Source organism: Coregonus clupeaformis, chromosome 27, assembly GCF_020615455.1.
Source record: "Coregonus clupeaformis isolate EN_2021a chromosome 27, ASM2061545v1, whole genome shotgun sequence".
NCBI lineage: Eukaryota > Metazoa > Chordata > Actinopteri > Salmoniformes > Salmonidae > Coregonus > Coregonus clupeaformis.
In genome coordinates, this window is record NC_059218.1 from 26,673,031 (window position 1) to 26,692,238 (window position 19,208).

General features: G+C 42.7%; 1 protein-coding gene across 1 annotated transcript in view; it reads right to left on the reverse strand.

Annotated features, from left to right (window-relative positions):
- Nucleotides 1–19,208, reverse strand: part of LOC121541685 (astrotactin-2-like) — a 532,790-nt gene that overhangs the window by 368,766 nt on the left and 144,816 nt on the right. The gene's annotated exons all lie outside the window — the stretch shown is intronic.

Genomic DNA, 19,208 nt, shown 5'->3' on the forward strand with positions numbered 1-19,208 from the left:
CCAATACCTTGACTTTGTTGTCCTTAAGTCATTTTGCCACAACTTTGGAAGTATGCTTGGGGTCATTGTCCATTTGGAAGACCAAGCTTTAACTTCCTGACTGATGTCTTGAGATGTTGCTTCAATATATCCACATAATTTTCCTTCCTCATGATGCCATCTATTTTGTGAAGTGCGCCAGTCCCTCTTGCAGCAAAGCACCCCCACAGCATGATGCTGCCACCCCCTGGCTTCACGGTTGGGATGGTGATCTTCGGCTTGCAAGCGTACCCCTTTTTCCTCCAAACATAACGATGGTCATTATGGCCAAACAGTTCTATTTTTGTTTCATCAGACCAGAGGACATTTCTCCAAAAAGTACGATCTTTGTCCCCATGTGCAGTTGCAAACCGTAGTCTGGCTTTTTTATGGTGGTTTCGGAGCAGTGGCTTCTTCCTTGCTGAGTGGCCTTTCAGGTTATGTCGCTATAGGACTCGTTTTACTGTGGATATAGATACTTTTGTACCTGTTTCCTCCAGCATCTTCACAAGGTCCTTTGCTGTTGTTCTGGGATTGATTTGCACTTTTTACACCAAGGTACGTTCATCTCTAGGAGACAGAACGCATCTCCTTCCTGAGCAGTATGATGGCTGTGTGGTCCCATGGTGTTTATACTTGCGTACTATTGTTTGTACAGATGAACGTGGTACCGTCAGGCGTTTGGAAATTTCTCCCAAGGATTAACCAGACTTGTGGAGGTCTACAATTTTTTTTCTGAGGTCTTGGCTGATTTATTTTTTTCCCATGATGTCAAGCAAAGAGGCACTGAGTTTTAAGGTAGGCCTTGAAATACATACACAGGTACACCTCCAATTGACTCAAATGATGTCAATTAGCCTATCAGAAGCTTCTAAAGCCATGACATCATTTTCTGGAATTTCCCAAGCTGTTTAAAGGCACTGTCAACTTAGTGTATGTAAACTTCTGACCCACTGTCATGCACAAAGTAGATGTCCTAACCGACTTGCCAAAACTATCATTTGTTAACAAGACATTTGTGGAGTGGTTGAAAAATGAGTTTTAATGACTCCAACCTAAGTGTATGTAAACTTCCGACTTCAACTGTATATACTGTATTCTATTCTACTGTATTTTAGTCAATGCCACTCCGACATTACTCGTCCTAATATTTATATATTTCTTAATTCCATTATTTTTCTTTTAGATTTGTGTATTGTTGTGAATTGTTAGATACTACTGCACTGTTGGAGCTAGGAACACAAGCATTTCACTAAACCTGCAATAACATCTGCTAAATATGTGTGTGACCAATACAATTTGATTTGATTTTAGTTCTCCTAACCTGCCACGTTAATTATCCTAACCTGCTACGTTCTTTCCTGGTCTTGCCCTGAGTACGCAGGTCACAGTCAGACCATATTGTCACAGACAGCTAAAACATATCGACCAGGCTGACTGCCTCCTCGTGGGACAGATGTAATGGTGTTTCAGTGCCCACCCCAGCTACATGTCAGAAAAGATCTTGTAACTCACCGCTTTCCTGGGAGCTCAGGATTTCATTTGATATTGAAGTGCCTGACTGACGCTTGGGATATGGTATCCATATTAGAAACTCCTACAGCCAGACACAACTTAGGGTGTTCCTAATATGGATGCCATACTAGCAAGACCCCTCAAACTGAATCACATGGCAGGATCCATAACTCAGATTTTACCATTATTAATCACGAATGTACACTGAGTCACTGTGAGCTGTCAAGCATACCGAGTTCCCCCAGCTACAAAAACAATAACTTACTGTAGAAGGCAACTGTGGAGAAATATCACCGGGTCCTGCAACAGTGATACGCAGTAATTACCAACACATGTAAGGGCGGAAATGAACCAGGAAAGACATTATGCAAATGTAATTATTACAGTGAGCCAAGTCATCACACTCTGAGATAATTCAGTTAATGGAATGTGCCATAAAATATAATGTTCTTCCCTCAATTGCATATTGAGTGAATGAGCTGGAGGAGTAAAAGCAGCAGCTTCAGGCGCTCTCCTCGACCACTCTATACAACAACAAAAAATCACTAGGCTATTGGCATGTTGTCACTGTATCTTCCACCAAAACAACCATCACTACCTGAAACAAAATCACTAGCTGAAGCCAGCAAAAAAATATGTGTTTGTTAGCATCCTTGACTTATTTTAGCGTTGTGTTTATGTGTTTAGCAGGTATTTCAAGTGCTACAATTGAGGAAGTTCTAGAATTTGATTACAAAGATTCTCAATTGCTTCCTCTGGATTTTGTTGTTGAAACGCAGCTGTATAAGAGGTTGAGAACGGAACTAATGCTAGACAGAAATGCAATAGCTTATCTACAACAAGTCTCATTCAGTGTTGTGTGTCACAGATAGAAAGAGAAACAGAGAGAAAGAGAGAGATGAAGGTAGAGAGAATGAAAGAGAGTTGAATCCTCAGGCTCCCAGACTTTCTCCTCCCTGTGGAGTGACTCCAGACTAAAGAAGCAGGGATTTCTAGGGTCTTAAGATGAATAAAAAGCACATCTCCCTCATGGATACATCAGCCACTGTGAATTTACATTGCTGTAAAACCAATATTCTCTGTCCTTAAGATACAAGAGAGGAAATTATTGATCTGCTGTCATAGGATTAATACCTTTAGGGAAAAGCCCATCATGTATAATATTGCTAAATGGAGTAGACCGGATTAGGGCATGTGGAGTCAGTGAAACGTCCATTTTGTGCCCCTCCTGTGTTGCAGTTTCTCACTGTACTGTGCTGTAGTTGAGTCCTCTGGGGAAGCTGAGGTGGGATGAGTCATACTAGGACCTGTCTGTGCTCTTGACCTGCAGTTAGATACTCAACAGCTGAGAGAGAAATATCAACATGCCTTTAGAACAACACAGATATCATATATCATGATCTGTGAGGTGCCCGTTAATGTTAAATGTGTGGGTTGGTAAGTGTGATATTTTGCTCCAAGCTACATTATGTTGATTATATACAGTAGAGCCAATACCACTACATCTAAATGTAGCTGCTACTATGACACAACCTATACTTCTGCTTCAGTGGAGGCTCCTCAGTGGAGGAAGGGGAGGACCATCCTACTCAGTGAATTTCATAAAAACAAGATTTTAGATAAAACTATATTAAATATATTCACATGTCACCAAATACCTGATTAAAACACACTGATTTGCAATGAAGATCTACAGTAGTCTCAACAACATACTCTAGGCTAGCACCATGGTGTAGCCGGAGGACAGCTATTCCCCGTCCTCCTCTGGCTACATTGACTTCAATACAAAATGTACCTACAAGGTAAGTATGACCACTTCCGGAAGACGTCCTCCAACCAATCAAAGCTTTTGCAATATTAACTGACATGGTGTCCATCCAATCATAGGATTAGGATCAGAAAACGAACCTAGTGTGGTGTATTGGGGTTGTGTCACAGAGCATTATGGGGGTTCTATGTGTTGAGAAGCGTGGTGAGTTGGTGATAGTTGAATTTTTTTGATATTATTCAAATTAGCTTCTTCAAACTACAGGAGACGGAGGAGGTAGATTATATGTTGTTTTATTGGTTTTAGAACTTTATTGTTGTGTGGAGTTAGTGAAATTTATTTTTGCCTTGCTAACTTTAGTAGCAAGTGCTAACGTTAGCTAGCTACCAGAGTGCAGTTTTCTCCGTCAGAATGGCTAGCTAATGCTAACAACAATGTAGTGGATTTTTTGTTAAAGAACCCCTTTCATTTCCCACATCAGATTCAAGCTTCTTGGAAAAAGCTGCATTGATCATGTAATGTACTAACGTCTGCGTATTCAAACTATGCAACACGAGAAGGTAAGAAGAAACAGGGTCACAAGCAGCTTATCAGCAGGAGTTGGCTTTTACTTAGGGGCACGATGAGAGGGAAAGTTCAGCTAACAAGGGCAACTACAAGGAGCTTGCACAGGTAATTGCACGTTAGGATACTTTACTTGCTGAGCATATGGAAGTTTCTACTGTCTTCTCTGGGATGTCGAAATCAATTCAGAATTATTTGATCACTTCAAACACATCATCCATTAAAAGTCAGATTTAAAAGAGAGATTGATGCAGCACATTTTTTCCACTTTCCTCCTGTATTTATTTAGCAAAGGTGATAAGTCATAATCTCTCCGGACAGACACGAGCAAAAACTCATTACATAAATGTTGCAGCAGCCTAAGCTACACCTAAACATTAGAAATATGCTGTATTGGATGAAAACGAGAAGATTTTCAGTCTGATCGCTGTAGGCTACAAATAATAGCAGCTGCATACAGCCTATGTGCCCTGTCCATCTGGTCAGGGTAAACAAATTGGTAACATTATGTATTTATTGTCAAATTTTTTGTCAGGAGAAAATGTGAATGTGATCAAATTTGGTTTATATTCAAACTTGGGCTGGCTAGGCTGCCTACCTTTTCAATACACAATTATTAACTGGAATTAATCAATCAACTTAATAGTGACGACATAGATTGTGAGTAAATTTTTTATTAGGCCTACAGTTGCATAAGCCTGCATTATGCAAACAAAAAAATCTAAATAAAGCAAGCTCAGCCCTGTGAGATATATAGTATATCAGTTGTTGTCTCTGTGACTGGGTAGAGGAAACCCCCTGTTAGTCTAGTCTAAAAAGCATTAATATGAACAAGTATAAGGTTGCTGCAGATTGACAGGGTTTTCATTCGCCCCAGGACCAGGAGTTTTTTTCCAGGAGTTTTTTAAGACCATGTGACCTGATTAGGAAAAACAGGTCCCATCATAGCCCATATAAAACCTTACAACTGATTAATCCCAAACCCAAACCTATGATGGTGCTGCTGTAACGGAATGTATCTGATATTTGTATTTACAGCTTAGTCCCCTCCTGTTCCCTGATTAAGAGGTGATAACCACTCCACTACCATTGTCAACTCTCTCCGAACATGAACTGAAGCCATTTGCACATTTAATATTGTCCTCTACAAGCACTGTGAGTAGTTGAACTCTTCCCAACACCATCCATCTATGATGAGCCTGTCCTGCACTGAAGCCTCTGAACACCTCAACTCAAGCCTCATACCCTCATTCAATCACTTCTGTGATCCCTTCCCAATACCGTAAGTAGCCCTCTCATTTCCCATAATGTTGTACTATAAATGTCTATACTAAATGTTTTAGGTTAAAATAATTAGTCTTAGACGATTTGTGAAACACACTTTGTCGTATCTGTGTGGTCTGCGCCTATGCCGTGGGTCTATCACCAGCCTCCACTGTTCTGCTTCTAATGTCTTCCTTTTCCTTTCATTTACGGCAGAAGAGGTGTTCTCCCACACACCATAACCATCATCATCATCTCAATAACAGTAAGTCCTAATTGTTTGGCATTATTGTGCATGAGGGTCCTCCCATTAACTTCTGTGAGTGCAAGTAAGCCAACAGTACCACCCCTATCTAATGTGACATCAGTAGAGAAAAATGGCTGGCAAAGTTGGCAACTCTCTGGCAGCTCAGGGCAACGCTTTGATTCATATCTAATCAGGGTTGTCAACCTTCACTTTGACAAATGGCTGGGGGTTCATTACAATAGAGACTTTCCCTACTTTACTGTTGCTTCTCCGGGGCATCTCTCTAACTCTACTGTACTCACTCAAGGACAATTAACTGTGATGGGCTTTCATTATGTTAATTTACTTATGGGAGTACATGTTTCGCACACACACACACACAAAACATGGCTCTGAGCAGTAGTATGCAAACTACTCTTCAAAATTACTGCAACATAAAAACACACCAATACTGTCAAAAGGTGTAAGTGTGTTTGTGTGTGTGAGAGTGTGAAAACCAGGATGATAAATGACAAAAAAAGTTCACTTTAATGCATTCCTCTTTGCAATTGAAAGCCACATATCCCATGAACATACTGTACATTTCTCTCTCTCCTTCAACTGCAAAATGACGGGCCAGGGTTCCACAGCACTGAGACTTACTTAACGGCATCAATTTTGATCGATCACAACAGCAGCAATCTCCAGTGTAACATGACTTTTATAAAGCCTCAATGAGTGTAAAATGAACTGGGCCAAGTACAGCGACTTATGAGATCATTTAGACCAGAACGAGAGCTGAAGTCTTGAGTGGTACTGTGAGGAACCGAAGACAGTGCACTACAGAGTCAGACAACTTGTTCATACTATGTATTGTTAGTGTGGAGCCTAGTGGAGTATTCTGACACCATCAGCCCTGTCAAGGCCACAGAGCCCAGGCCCAATCCATATAAACCAAATTGGAAAGGAAAGGAAGGTCATTCGGAATCAATAGCATGGATAGATTGCATGAATGTATGTGGAATGTTTCATGATGGCTGCACTAACAAAATCCCAGCCCCATAGTTTTGCAACATGTTGTGCATCAGGCATTTACATCAATCAACAATAATGGTAGTGCTATGTCCAAATCAAATCACATTTATTTGTCACATACACGTGTTTATCAGATGTTATAGCGGGTGTATCGAAATGCTTGAGCTTCTAGCTCCGACAGTGCAGTAATATCTAACAAGTAATATCTAACAATTTCACAACATATACCCAATACATACCCAATACACACAAAACTAGTAAGGAATGGAATTTAACAATATATACATATATGGACAAGCAATAACAGAGTGGCATGGACTAAGATACAGTAGAATATTATAGAATATAATACAGTATATGCATATGAGTTGAGTAGTGCAAGATATGTAAACATTATTAAAGTGACTAGTGTTACATTTCTTAAAGTGGCCAGTGATTTCAATAGGCAGCAGCAGCCTCTAATGTGTCTGATGGTCTTGAGATAGAAGTTGTTTTTCATTCTCTCGGTCCAAGCTTTGATGCACCTGTACTGACCCCACCTTCTGGATGATAGCGGGGTGAACAGGCAGTGGCTCGGGTGGTTGATGTCCTTGATTACCTTTTTGGCCTTCCTGTGACATCAGGTGCTGTATGTTTCTTGGAGGGCGAGTAGTTTGCCCCCAGTAATGCGTTCAGCAGACTGCACCACTCTCTGGAGAGCCCTGCGGTTGCGGGCGGTGCAGTTGCCATTCCAGGCGGTGATACAGCCCAACAGGATGCTCTCAATTGTGAATCTGTAAGAGTTTGTGAGGGTTTTAGGTGCCAAGATGAATTTATTCAGCCTCCTGAGGTTGAAGAGGCTCTGTTGCGCCTTCTTCACCACACTGTCTGCGTGGGTGGACCATTTCAGTTTGTCCGTGATGTGTACGCCAAGGAACTTGAAGCTTTCTACCTTTTCCACTGCGGTCCCGTCGATGTGGATAGGGGGGTGCACCCTCTGCTGTTTCCTGAAGTCCATGATCCTCTCCTTTGTTTTGTTGACGTTGAGGGAGAGGTTATTTTCCAGGCACCACACTCCCAGAGCCCTCACCTCCTCCCTTTAGGCGGTCTCGTCATTGTTGGTAATCAAGCCTACTACTGTTGTGCCGTCTGCAAACTTGATGATTGAGTTGGAGACGTGCTTGGCCACGCAGTCATGGTTGAACAGGGAGTACAGGAGGGGGCTGAGCACGCACCCTTGTGGGGCCCCAGTGTTGAGAATCAGCGAAGTGGAGATGTTTTTTCCTATCTTCACCACCTGGGGGCGGCGCATCAGGAAGTCTAGGACCCAGTTGCACAGGGCGGGGTTCAGACCCAGGGCCTCGAGCTTAATGATGAGCTTGGAGGGTACTATTGTGTTGAATGCTGAGCTATAGTCAATGAACAGCATTCTTACATAGGTATTCCTCTTGTCCACATGGGATAGGGCAGTGTGCAGTGTGATGGTGTTTGCATCGTCTGTGGATCTATTGGGGCGGTAAGCAAATTGAAGTGGGTCTAGGGTGACAGGTAAGGTAGAGGTGATATGATCCTTGACTAGTCTCTCAAAGTACTTCATGATGGCAGAGGTGAGTACGGGGCGATAGTCATTTAGTTCAGTTACCTTTGCTTTATTGGGTACAGGAACAATGGTGGCCATGTTGAAGCCTGTGGGAACAGCAGACTGGGAAAGGGAGAGATTGAATATGTCGGAAAAACACACCAGCCAGCTGCTCTGCGCATGCTCTGAGGACGCGGCTAGGGATGCCGTCTGGGCCGGCAGCCTTGCGGGGGTTAATATGCTTAAATGTCTTAATCACATCGGCCATGGAGAAGGAGAGGCCACAGTCCTTGGTAGTGGGCCTCATCGGTCGCACTGTGTTATCCTCAAAGCGGGCGAAGAAGGTGTTTAGCTTGTCTGGAAGCGAGACGTCGGTGTCGGCGACGTGGCTGGTTTTCCTTTTGTAGCCCGTGATTGTCTGTAGACCCTGCCACATACGGTGGAATGTCCATGTAGACAAGTCCTTCTCTTGGACAGAGAGAATAATATTTGTTCTATTAATTCTGTTTCTATGTGTTGGTCTCTACTAAGGTCCAGCCAATAATAGAGTGTATTCTGTAGGTGTGAGACAATGCTCCATTTCCAGAGAAGGGCACACAGAATTCCTATTATTTAATTACAAAAACAGGCAATTTAACATGAACCACATGATGAATAACACATAACAGTGGAAGAATGGAAGGGTCACTTCATTCAATGTTAAAGGGGTGGATGGCTTGTTTGAAGAGGTTCCAGACAGTGCAAAGACAGTCAGGTAGAGTGTACTGAGTACTGACATCGAGACAGGGAGTCTGGAGAAAAGTGTTGTTAATAGTAAAATACCATTTTACTGTGAAAGGTGGGACATAGGAGGATGGAGAGGCCAGCTCACGTACAGTATATCTTATTTTTTATGAGGATTGCTCAAGGACTAGGGTCAATTTATGCCCTCAATGGGAAATGATCCAGATACATTTTTAAACATGCACATTCAAGAAAAACAAAAGGAAACTAAGGCATTGCTATCATCAAAGTCCACACAGAAAATCTCAGCTGAGCTAAATTAATGGCTTTCTATCTGTTTTAGTTAGCCACTCGATGCGGATGACACTATTTGCTTAAAGCTATGGCGATATAAAAGGACAACCGCAGTGATCAAAAGTACACTTTGATGCTTTGTGTTTTTTTTTTTTACTCATTGGTAACCAAAAAAAGTCCAGCAGCATAAAAAGTAGCCGTGACAATTTCCACCGCTGGCATTGTCGACAACTGAAGCCTTAATTAATCGTTCAATTCTTTCAATTAGCAGAAAGCCAATCAGGAGATAATGCGAGCTTACCCTTTCCGTCCCTGTCATCTTAGGAATTAGGGAGGGAGGACCGTTGAGTCAGTGGTGAATCGGATGGCCTTTCATCTTTCATGTAATGGGCTATGTCGGCCTTAATGCAGGCATGCTTTCAAATGTCACCACCTCGCTGGCCATATCCGCACACAGAGGGGGAATCAGTGTGCCGGATAGGACCACTGAGCACATTCTCCATGTTAATTGGCCGTGGCCAGATCTCCTCCAGGGCATCTGGGGTAATTGTGTTAGATCTTACCAGAGGTGTTCCAACACCATCTGATTCGACAGCATTCCGTTTTTATGTTGAGAGACATCATTAAACATCAATTGTTGTTATTGTAGGGACAGAGGCCTGTTTCTTCTTACCTCTCCAAGCACTGTGAGTAGTTGAACTCTTCCCAACACCATCCATCTATGATGAGCCTGTCCTGCACTGAAGCCTCTGAACACGTCAACTCAAGCCTCATACCCTCATTCAATCACTTCTGTGATCCCTTCCCAACACCGTAAGTAGCCCTCTCATTTCCCATAATGTTGTACTATAAATGTCTATACTAAATGTTTTAGGTTAAAATAATTAGTCTTAGACGATTTGTGAAACACACTTTGTCGTATCTGTGTGGTCTGCGCCTATGCCGTGGGTCTATCACCAGCCTCCACTGTTCTGCTTCTAATGTCTTCCTTTTCCTTTCATTTACGGCAGAAGAGGTGTTCTCCCACACACCATAACCATCATCATCATCTCAATAACAGTAAGTCCTAATTGTTTGGCATTATTGTGCATGAGGGTCCTCCCATTAACTTCTGTGAGTGCAAGTGAGCCAACAGTACCACCCCTATCTAATGTGACATCAGTAGAGAAAAATGGCTGGCAAAGTTGGCAACTCTCTGGCAGCTCAGGGCAACGCTTTGATTCATATCTAATCAGGGTTGTCAACCTTCACTTTGACAAATGGCTGGGGGTTCATTACAATAGAGACTTTCCCTACTTTACTGTTGCTTCTCCGGGGCATCTCTCTAACTCTACTGTACTCACTCAAGGACAATTAACTGTGATGGGCTTTCATTATGTTAATTTATTATGGGAGTACATGTTTCGCACACACACACACACACAAAACATGGCTCTGAGCAGTAGTATGCAAACTACTCTTCAAAATTACTGCAACATAAAAACACACCAATACTGTCAAAAGGTGTAAGTGTGTTTGTGTGTGTGAGAGTGTGAAAACCAGGATGATAAATGACAAAAAAGTTCACTTTAATGCATTCCTCTTTGCAATTGAAAGCCACATATCCCATGAACATACTGTACATTTCTCCCTCTCCTTCAACTGCAAAATGACGGGCCAGGGTTCCACAGCACTGAGACTTACTTAACGGCATCAATTTTGATCGATCACAACAGCAGCAATCTCCAGTGTAATATGACTTTTATAAAGCCTCAATGAGTGTAAAATGAACTGGGCCAAGTACAGCGACTTATGAGATCATTTAGACCAGAACGAGAGCTGAAGTCTTGAGTGGTACTGTGAGGAACCGAAGACAGTGCACTACAGAGTCAGACAACTGGTTCATACTATGTATTGTTAGTGTGGAGCCTAGTGGAGTATTCTGACACCATCAGCCCTGTCAAGGCCACAGAGCCCAGGCCCAATCCATATAAACCAAATTGGAAAGGAAAGGAAGGTAATTCAGAAGCAATAGCATGGATAGATTGCATGAATGTATGTGGAATGTTTCATGATGGCTGCACTAACAAAATCCCAGCCCCATAGTTTTGCAACATGTTGTGCATCAGGCATTTACATCAATCAACAATAATGGTAGTGCTATGTCCAAATCAAATCAAATCAAATGTATTTGTCACATACACGTGTTTATCAGATGTTATAGCGGGTGTATCGAAATGCTTGTGCTTCTAGCTTCGACAGTGCAGTAATATTTAACAAGTAATATCTAACAATTTCACAACATATACCCAATACATACCCAATACACACAAAACTAGTAAGGAATGGAATTTAACAATATATACATATGTGGACAAGCAATAACAGAGTGGCATGGACTAAGATACAGTAGAATATTATAGAATAGAATACAGTATATACATATGAGTTGAGTAGTGCAAGATATGTAAACATTATTAAAGTGACTAGTGTTCCATTTCTTAAAGTGGCCAGTGATTTCAATAGGCAGCAGCAGCCTCTAATGTGTCTGATGGCCTTGAGATAGAAGCTGTTTTTTATTCTCTCGGTCCAAGCTTTGATGCACCTGTACTGACCCCACCTTCTGGATGATAGCGGGGTGAACAGGCAGTGGCTCGGGTGGTTGATGTCCTTGATTATCTTTTTGGCCTTCCTGTGACATCAGGCGCTGTATGTTTCTTGAAGGGCGAGTAGTATGCCCCCAGTAATGCTTTTGGCAGACCGCACCACTCTCTGGAGAGCCCTGCGGTTGCGGGCGGTGCAGTTGCCATTTCAGGCGGTGATACAGCACAACAGGATGCTCTCAATTGTGGATCTGTAAGAGTTTGTGAGGGTTTTAGGTGCCAAGATGAATTTCTTCAGCCTCCTGAGGTTGAAGAGGCTCTGTTGCGCCTTCTTCACCACACTGTCTGCATGGGTGGACCATTTCAGTTTGTCCGTGATGTGTACGCCAAGGAACTTGAAGCTTTCTACCTTTTCCACTGCGGTCCCGTCGATGTGGATAGTGGGGTGCACCCTCTGCTGTTTCCTGAAGTCCATGATCCTCTCCTTTGTTTTGTTGACGTTGAGGGAGAGGTTATTTTCCAGGCACCACACTCCCAGAGCCCTCACCTCCTCCCTTTAGGCGGTCTCGTCATTGTTGGTAATCAAGCCTACTACTGTTGTGTCGTCTGCAAACTTGATGATTGAGTTGGAGACGTGCTTGGCCACGCAGTCATGGGTGAACAGGGAGTACAGGAGGGGGCTGAGCACGCACCCTTGTGGGGCCCCAGTGTTGAGAATCAGCGGAGTGGAGATGTTTTTTCCTATCTTCACCACCTGGGGGCGGCGCATCAGGAAGTCTAGGACCCAGTTGCACAGGGCGGGGTTCAGACCCAGGGCCTCGAGCTTAATGATGAGCTTGGAGGGTACTATGGTGTTGAATGCTGAGCTATAGTCAATGAACAGCATTCTTACATAGGTATTCCTCTTGTCCACATGGGATAGGTCAGTGTGCAGTGTAATGGCGATTGCATCGTCTGTGGATCTATTGGGGCGGTAAGCAAATTGAAGTGGGTCTAGGGTGACAGGTAAGGTAGAGGTGATATGATCCTTGACTAGTCTCTCAAAGTACTTCATGATGGCAGAGGTGAGTACGGGGCGATAGTCATTTAGTTCAGTTACCTTTGCTTTCCTGGGTACAGGAACAATGGTGGCCATCTTGAAGCATGTGGGAACAGCATACTGGGAAAGGGAGAGATTGAATATGTCCGTAAACACACCAGCCAGCTGCTCTGCGCATGCTCTGAGGACGCGGCTAGGGATGCCGTCTGGGCCGGCAGCCTTGCGGGGGTTAATATGCTTAAATGTCTTAATCACGTCGGCCACGGAGAAGGAGAGGCCACAGTCCTTGGTAGTGGGCCTCGTCAGTGGCACTGTGTTATCCTCAAAGCGGGCGAAGAAGGTGATTAGCTTGTCTGGAAGCGAGACGTCGGTGTCGGCGACGTGGCTGGTTTTCCTTTTGTAGCCCGAGAGAATAATATTTGTTCTATTAATTCTGTTTCTATGTGTTGGTCTCTACTAAGGTCCAGCCAATAATAGAGTGTATTCTGTAGGTGTGAGACAATGCTCCATATCCAGAGAAGGGCACACAGAATTCCTATTATTTAATTACAAAAACAGGCAATTTAACATGAACCACATGATGAATAACACATAACAGTGGAAGAATGGAAGGGTCACTTCATTCAATGTTAAAGGGGTGGATGGCTTTTTTGAAGAGTTTCCAGACAGTGCAAAGACAGTCAGGTAGAGTGTACTGAGTACTGACATCGAGACAGGGAGTCTGGAGAAAAGTGTTGTTAATAGTAAAATACCATTTTACTGTGAAAGGTGGGACATAGGTGGATGGAGAGGCCAGCTCACGTACAGTATATCTTATTTTTTATGAGGATTGCTCAAGGACTAGGGTCAATTTATGCCCTCAATGGGAAATGATCCAGATACATTTTTAAACATGCACATTCAAGAAAAACAAAAGGAAACTAAGGCATTGCTATCATCAAACTCCACACAGAAAATCTCAGCTGAGCTAAATTAATGGCTTTCTATCTGTTTTAGTTAGCCACTCGATGCGGATGACACTATTTGCTTAAAGCTATGGCGATATAAAAGGACAACCGCAGTGATCAAAAGTACACTTTGATGCTTTGTGTTTTTTTTTACTCATTGGTAACCAAAAAAAAGTCCAGCAGCATAAAAAGTAGCCGTGACAATTTCCACCGCTGGCATTGTCGACAACTGAAGCCTTGATTAATCGTTCAATTCTTTCAATTAGCAGAAAGCCAATCAGGAGATAATGCGAGCTTACCCTTTCCGTCCCTGTCATCTTAGGAATTAGGGAGGGAGGACCGTTGAGTCAGTGGTGAATCGGATGGCCTTTCATCTTTCATGTAATGGGCTATGTCGGCCTTAATGCAGGCATGCTTTCAAATGTCACCACCTCGCTGGCCATATCCGCACACAGAGGGGGAATCAGTGTGCCGGATAGGACCACTGAGCACATTCTCCATGTTAATTGGCCATGGCCAGATCTCCTCCAGGGCATCTGGGGTAATTGTGTTAGATCTTACCAGAGGTGTTCCAACACCATCTGATTCGACAGCATTCCGTTTTTATGTTGAGAGACATCATTAAACATCAATCGTTGTTATTGTAGGGACAGAGGCCAAATTATACTGTAAATAGGACAACGGAGCGATTAATTCACTGTAAATAAAGGTGATGAGGCCTCATTTCACTCCAGGCCGCTCCGAGAGAGCAGTGGATGGGCATTTATGGCTGTGTTCCCCCGTTCGCTCTTCATTTCTCTCCTTTTATTCCCCTCATCATTGTAAACACCACGCCAGTGCTGGTTGATAACTGGTGACAAATGAACGGCAGGTGATAAAGGCATAAACCCTGCCAGAGGGGATGCCACAAATCAGCTATTGTCACTTATGGTGGATGGGAGATTCAGTCTTCCCAGCCTGGTACAGGTCTACAATTTTGTTTCTGGTGTCCTTTGACAGCTCTTTGGTCTTGGCCATAGTGGAGTTTGGAGTGTGACTGTTTGAGGTTGTGGACAGGTGTCTTTTATACTGATAACAAGTTCAAACAGGTGCCATTAATACAGGTAACGAGTGGAGGACAGAGGAGCCTCTTAAAGAAGAAGTTACAGGTCTGTGAGAGCCAGAAATATTGCTTGTTTGTAGGTGACCAAATACTTATTTTCCACCATAATTTGCAAATAAATTCATTAAAAATCCTACACTGTGATTTTCTGGATTTTTTTTCCTCATTTTGTCTGTCATAGTTGACGTGTACCTATGATGAAAATTACAGGCCTCTCATCTTTTTAAGTGGGAGAACTTGCACAATTGGTGGCTGACTAAATACTTTTTTTCCCCACTGTATAGCAGGAAGCCATTTGTTCAGAGCCTAACCCAGGTCAAGCTTTTTTCCAATCATATATTTATTGGATCACAAAACAACAAATGCCTTACAATCTAATGTTGAACTGCTTCCAATTATGTTGTTAAAAACATTTGGATTAGACATACTGTACATGTTCTGACTTTTGGATTCTCATGAATATTACATTAGGGTCATTAATATCTTCTGATGTTTTGAAATATAATGTGAAACCTAAAATGCGGTTTAAGTTAACGTTCCGCCTCAGGCAGTTTCAGCCTGTTCTGGGACCCTGCTTTTATAAATCTATAAGAAGTCACAAAAGATGAGATAGAAGTGGAAATACTAGCTAGAATGTACCTGAAAGGAAGCAATTCGCCAGCTAGAGAACTACATACGCTGTTTTCTATGGGCAGCCAGGAAATCAAATCTAGCCTATCATCTGTCAACCCATATTAATCAGAAGTTAGCACCAACTCATTTGTATGATAAAAGGAAATTATACAGGGCTATTTTGGAGAGTACCTCCTTCTGTTTCCTTCATCAGTGTGCCAAAAGGATTGAAGTGAGAGAAAGCAAACCAGGCTATTTTCCTCTGATAAAAAATGAGGGTTGAGAAAAAGTGTCTGTATCTTTGAGAGAAATGTTCTGGTTTGTGTTCTGTGGAGATTGCAGGGGGCAGTGCCGAGGTATGTGACCCTGTACACTGTTTAAGAAGGCATGGATATAAGACAAACCCCCATTGATGTCAAACGTGAGTGCAACTCTCATGTTGACATCAATTAACATTTTACGAAGATCATGCAAGATGGAAGATATCATGATGAGAACGGGGAATATTTTGTTTTTCCTCTGTTTCCTTGCTCTTCCATAGGATCTGAAGCCAAGGCCACCCCATGACACTCATCTGAGATTTAAGTGTCAAGGCAGCTCTCTCTCTCTCTCTCTCTCTCTCTCTCTCTCTCTCTCTCTCTCTCTCTCTCTCTCTCTCTCTCTCTCTCTCTCTCTCTCTCTCTCTCTCTCTCTCTCTCTCTCTCTCTCTCTCTCTCTCTCTCTCTCTCTCTCTCTCTCTCTCTCTCTCTCTCTCTCTCTCTCTCTCTCTCTCTCTCTCTCTCTCTCTCTCTCTCTCTCTCTCTGAGTTTTATGTGAACTTGTTTACTTATGTAAATGTCTGTGTGCAAGTTTGTGTGTGTCCCTTTGTGAGTGCTTGTGTAACTATGTGTAATGCTCCTCACAGTTCCAGCCATCATTTCAAAAGGGACTACCTGTAGAGATAATACAAGCCAGGGAAGTTATTTCACTTGACAGGTAGCGAACACATCAGACAGGGGCCCAGCCAAGCTGCCATTAGCAGTGTTTATGCAGTCCAACCAAGCCTGGGTAACTGACCCGTCAGGGAGTCCCTGTCCAAGTGGCCAATGCTGCTCTGCAGATACCCTATTCAGTACACACAGTTCAATGATGAATTATAGGATGCACACAGTACTTTTTACTGGTTATTGCCTAGGGCCAACAACTTCAATACAAGTGGGAATGTAAATACACAAGTAAAAATAAACAGTTATCGGGAAGTGTTTTGACAAATGCCATAATTCACAGACCCAATAAACTGTGATGTTCCGTTTTGTTAATTCTGTAAATAAATTAATAAACTAATTCAGTGTAGCCAAGCGGACTGGTTTAATTGCAGGTGACATCACGAGGGCATTGAGAACGAAGGCTGGTCCTCATGGGTGCCAGCAGGGCTGATGGTAATTGCAGTCCTGGCGCCCGTCACACGCACCGCAAGGTTCCCGGAATTATGTGGCACCTGATTTATGGAACGCCGCTGCCCATCGCATGAACAGAGTGCCAGGGCCTCACTGAATAACCAAATGACAGGCCTCGTTTCTTTGGAAGCCCTGTGTAAAGACTCAGACACACCCAGGAACCTGTGAGTCACGCTCCATAATGCCTCCAGATAAGCCCATTCACAGGCTGAGAATGGGGTCATCTGTCAGCTGAGACAGACAGATAATGGAGCGCTTGGTATTTGGAGACCTTTGGGAGGCACACTGACATATAAAAGGTAGAGCTAGTTAATCGACTCTGTATTCAAATGATATGACTTTGTAGGTGAGAGTGGGTGGATACATGATTGTTGTAATTGGCTCATTTTCTGAAATGCCGGAGGTTTATGTTGTTGGGAGAAGGATGCTTCAGTATTTAGGGCCAGGACTCTTTACTGACCTTGTTACCTGACCATGGAAAACTCCAGGCCCCAGTTATGAGCTATTTCTAGGGCTTGGTGGTTTTCCTGCTCAGGTCATGTTAGTCAGGAAAAACTCATGGACCTACATATAAATTATACACCCAAGTCTGAACATTAATATGAGACTTAAGACTGTCTGTTGAATACAGGCCAAGGGGGTAAAATCTAAATTAGCACGTATTCTAATTTAAAATGCACAGGATGACCAGGAGGAGACGACAAGTATGTTTCTTCCTATGGAGAGCCTTTGATGTCAATTAAAACCAGTTTCCCAGACCTCCGCTTAGTGGACTGTGGGTCCTGTAGCTGCTTCCCCTGTGCGGTGACAATACCTTACAGACAGTGATTAGCACAAGGACAGGTTTTACAAGTAGACAATACGATATAAACGGGCCAACTTGAAGACCTTATTTTATTTTACTGGCTGCATATGGAGGGGAGAGAATGGAGAATGAAGGGGAAAAGGGGGAGTGGCTTATCTCCCAGAGAGCAGGTTTCGAGTGTCTGAAGTTTGTTTGTTTTTGGAACAAGATGCCACTAGACAATGCAACGAGTGTCCATCTTTGTTCATGTGTATCTTATTCATAGGAAGAGAGAGAAATCAAAGAAAGCAGTAAAAAGAGAATGCAGTAAAAAAGGTAACCCCCTATGATTTGAACAATCTGATGATTTCCACAGATTACAATATAAATCACACACAAGATCAGGATGCAGATATCCCCAGCTTTGAATTAATTTAAGCGATTACTTATGCAGGCTAGCCGGGCGTATGGTGGATGTGTTCAAGCGGTAGCTTACACAGTGCCAAGAGGTTACACTTCATGATTTATCCTTTTCAATTGTCTTTATTACTTTGAGATATATATACTGAGCATCATTAAGCAAAATCTGGGAGGGGATATTATATCATAATGTTATACTAGACCAAGGACATTCCAAGAGCTAATAAAACACTTTCAAAATGCTGCTTCATGAAAGAAAATGTGCTGATTTTTAATTTGAATGTTAGCATATGCAATGATTTCTTCAGACAACTACTATTTCCCTGTGATTCTTCATATCAGTCCTTAAATGATTGAATCACGACAAACATTGAAGCCATTTGAAAACACGCTGCTGCTGTTTTGAAGAAAAAAAATGTCCAGGCACATTACATTTTCAGTGGCATTACACTTGATCCTCTTATGCACAGCAATCTGGCCCTACTGCTGTTGGCTTTACAGAGAAAGCCTCCCTCCACTGACACTAAAAACTTGGAGCACCAAAGTATTACCCTTTCAGCTACAGATGAATAATGCAAAGTTCCTTTCCCAAAAGAAAATGTAGCACATGAAATTAAAGGATGGCTGTGTCCTGATCCCTCTCTCCTCACCGGGAGCGGTGTTGTGGGTTCAGGAAGTTGAGTTTGGCTAAATTACTTTTTGCTGAATGATAAATACTAGTAGAGACAGGAGGGTAGCCCCGGGAAACGAGATGTTAAACTTTGCCATGTATAATTTAACATGACATGAATAGTGCTCACACGAAAAAGCCACCCCTGCAATCCGCCACCCCTCAATTATTAAAGCTGAACTTCCCTGGGGTGCAGTGCGGTTCAATGTGGATATTATGTAATCTACAGCTGTTAGAGTGACCTGCAGTCACATTTAATCCATAGCAGAATTAACTGTGGAGAACAACTCATTAAATATTACTATTAGGCTTTTTTCAGATAACACATTCAATTTTTCACATCTATTTTCTACACTTTATTCAAAAAACATTAACATGTTTTTGTTGTGCTTTGAGTCCATAATATAGGACACACTTCCAGGACTACACACTAGACTGTGATTAGTGAGGGTCAATGAGTTTAACTCATCGAATCACCCCCATTAGTAAGAGGCCAGACCAATGTCAATGACCTTCTCCATCTTCACTTGTAGTAATTATTTGTGGTTGACAGAGACGCATAGGGTCAATGGCTATGGCCAGCCACGGGGACAGACTATGGATTACAGATTCACCCAGGAGCCATTTTCTAACACGGCATTAACCAAGAGGA